The sequence below is a fragment of the Pristiophorus japonicus genome, unplaced genomic scaffold (assembly GCF_044704955.1).
Source record: "Pristiophorus japonicus isolate sPriJap1 unplaced genomic scaffold, sPriJap1.hap1 HAP1_SCAFFOLD_141, whole genome shotgun sequence".
NCBI lineage: Eukaryota > Metazoa > Chordata > Chondrichthyes > Pristiophoridae > Pristiophorus > Pristiophorus japonicus.
Genome location: NW_027251082.1, coordinates 8,865 through 12,427, shown reverse-complemented (window position 1 = coordinate 12,427; position 3,563 = coordinate 8,865).

The following is a 3,563-nucleotide window of genomic DNA, read 5'->3' as shown; positions in this document are numbered from 1 at the left end:
CTCCCCCCGTCCCCTCTTCCCCTCTTCCCCTCTTCCCCTCCCCCTTCCCCTCTTCCCCTCAGCCTTCCCCTCTTCCCCTCCCCCTTCCCCTCTTCCCCCTTCCCCTCTTCCTCCTCCCCTTCCCCTCTTCCTCCTCCCCCTCCCCCCTTCCTTCTCCCTTCCCCCCCTTCTCTCTCCCTTCCCCCCTTCCCTCTCCCTTCGCCCTCCCTCCCCCACCCTTACCCCTCACCTCCCCCCTCCCTCACATTTCCCCTTCCCCCTCCCCCACCTCCCCCTCCCTCCCCTTCCCTCTCCCTTCGCCCTCCGTCCCCTCCCCTCCCCCTCCCCCTCCCCTCACTCCCCTCCCTCCCACTCCCCTCCCTCTCCCTCCCCCTCCCCTCACCTCCCCCTCCCCTCCCCTTCCCCTCTTCCCCCTCCCCCTCCCCTCTTCCCCTCCCCTTCCCCTTTTCCCCCTCCCCCTCTTCCCCCTCCCCTTCCCCTCTTCCCCCTCCCCCTCCCCTCTTCCCCCTCCCCTTCCCCTTTTCCCACTCCCCTTCCCCTCTTCCCCGCCCCTTCCCCCTCCCCTTCCACTCTTCCTCCTCCCCTTCCCCCTCCCCTTCCCCTCTCCCCCCCCCTTCCCTCTCCCTTCCACCCCCCTTCCCTCTCCCTTCCCCCCCTTCCCTCTCCCTTCCCCCCTTCCCCCCTTCCCTCTCCCTTCCCTTCCCTCTCCCTTCCGCCCCCTTCCCTCTCCCTCCCCCCCTTCCCTCTCCCTTCCCCCCTTCCCTCTCCCTCCCCCCCTTCCCTCTCCCTTCCCCCCTTCCCTCTCCCTTCCCTTCCCTCTCCCTTCCGCCCCTCTTCCCTCTCCCTTTCCCCCCCTTCCCTCTCCCTGTCCCCCCCTTCTCTCTCCCTTCCCTTCCCTCTCCCTTCCCCCTTCCCTCTTCCTTCCCTTCCCTCTCCCTTCCCTCTCCCTCCCCGCCCCGTTCCCTCTCACTTCCCCCCTTCCCCCCTTCCCTCTCCCTTCCCTCTCCCTTCCCCCCCTTCCCTCTCCCTTCCATTCCCTCTCCCTTCCCCCCTACCCTCTCACTTCCCCCCCTTCCCACCCTTCCCCCTTCCCTCTCCCTTCCCTCTCCCTTCCTCCCTTCCCTCTCCCTTCCCCCCCTTCCCTCTCCCTTCCCTTCCCTCTCACTTCCCCCCTTCCCACCCTTCCCCCTTCCCTCTCCCTTCCCTCTACCTTCCTCCCTTCCCTCTCCCTTCCCCCCATTCCCTCTCCCTTCCCTTCCCTCTCACTTCCCCCCACTTCCCTCTCCCTTCCCCCCCATTCCCTCTCCCTTCCCCCCCGTTCCCTCTCACTTCCCCCCTTCCCCCCCTTCCCCCCCTCCCTCTCCCTTCCCCCCTTCCCTCTCCCTTCACCCCCCTTCCCTCTCCCTCCCCCCCTTCCCTCTCCCTTCCCTTCCCTCTCCCTTCCCTTCCCTCTCCCTTCCCCCCCTTCCCTCTCCCTCCCCCCCTTCCCGCTCCCTTCCCCCCCCTTCCCTCTCACTTCCCCCCTTCCCTCTCCCTTTCCCCCCTTCCCCCCTTCCCTCTCCCTTCCCCCCTTCCCTCTCCCTTCCCCCCCTTCCGTCTCACTTCCCCCCCTTCCCTCTCACTTCCCTCCTTCCATCTGCCTTCCCGCCCTTCCCTCTTCCTTCCCTTCCCTCTCCCTTCCCCCCTTCCCTCTCCCTTCCCTTCCCTCTCCCTTCCCCCCCATTCCCTCTCCCTTCCCTTCCCTCTCACTTCCCCCCTTCCTTCTCACTTCCCCCCCCTTCCCACTCACTTCCCCCCCTTCCCTCTCACTTCCCCCCCTTCCCTCTCACTTCCCCCCCTTCCCTATCCCTTCCCTTCCATCTACCTTCCCCCCCTTCCCTCTCCCTTCCCTTCCCTCTCCCTTCCCCCCTTCCCTCTCCCTTCCCTTCCCTCTCCCTTCCCCCCTTCCCTCTCCCTTCCCTTCCCTCTCCCTTCCCCCCTTCCCTCTCCCTTCCCTTCCCTCTCACTTCCCCTTCCCTCTCAATTCCCCCCGCTTCACTCTCACTTCCCCCCTTCCCTCTCACTTCCCCCCCCTTCCCTTTCACTTCCCCCCCTTCCCTCTCACTTCCCCCCACTTCCCTCTCCCTTCCCCAGCCGCCCGATGCGTCTTTACCAGCCACCCCTATCCCACGCCGAATGGCCTCCCGTACGGTCCGCCCCGCTGCCTTCCCCGGCCAAAAGTAGGATTGACTTAAAATATTTAATAGTTAATCAATTGTTTACCTGAGTTCTTTATTTTTATTTAGTTATCTTAATCATGGATAATGATTTGGACGAGGGGATTAAATGTAGTATCTCCAAATTTGCGGATGACACGAAGTTGGGTGGCGGTGTGAGCTGCGAGGAGGATGCTGTGAGGCTGCAGAGTGACTTGGATAGGTTAGGTGAGTGGGCAAATGCATGGCAGATGAAGTATAATGTGGATAAATGTGAGGTTATCCACTTTGGTGGTAAAAACAGAGAGACAGACTATTATCTGAATGGTGACAGATTAGGAAAAGGGGAGGTGCAACGAGACCTGGGTGTCATGGTACATCAGTCATTGAAGGTTGGCATGCAGGTACAGCAGGCGGTTAAGAAAGCAAATGGCATGTTGGCCTTCATAGCGAGGGGATTTGAGTACAGGGGCAGGGAGGTGTTGCTACAGTTGTACAGGGCCTTGGTGAGGCCTCACCTGGAGTATTGTGTACAGTTTTGGTCTCCTATCTTGAGGAAGGACATTCTTGCTATTGAGGGAGTGCAGCGAAGGTTCACCAGACTGATTCCCAGGATGGTGGAACTGACCTATCAAGAAAGACTGGATCAAATGGGCTTGTATTCACTGGAGTTCAGAAGAATGAGAGGGGACCTCATAGAAACGTTTAAACTTCTGACGGGTTTAGACAGGTTAGATGCAGGAAGAATGTTCCCAATGTTCGGGAAGTCCAGAACCAGGGGTCACAGTCTAAGGCTAAGGGGTAAGCCATTTACGACCGAGATGAGGAGAAACTTCTTCACCCAGAGAGTGGTGAACCTGTGGAATTCTCTACCACAGAAAGTTGTTGAGGCCAATTCACTAAATATATTCAAAAATGAGTTAGATGTAGTCCTTACTACGAGGGGAATCAAGGGGTATGGTGAGAAAGCAGGAATGGGGTACTGAAGTTTAATGTTCAGCCATGAACTCATTGAATGGTGGTGCAGGCTCAAAGGGCCGAATGGCCTACTCCTGCACCTAATTTCTATGTTTCTATGTTTCGATGTAAAGATGAAATAGCAGCACATTTGGAAAGCAGTGACAGGATTGGGCCAAGTCAGCATGGATTTATGAAAGGGAAATCTTGCTTGACAAATCTTTGGAATTTTTTGAGGATATAACTAGCAGAGTGGACAAGGGAGAACCAGTGGATGTGGTGTATGTGGACTTTCAAAAGGCTTTTGACAAGGTCCCACACAAGAGATTAGTGTGCAAAATTAAAGCACATCGTATTGGGGGCAGTGTACTGACGTGGATAGAGAACTGGTTGGTAGACAGGAAGCAGAGA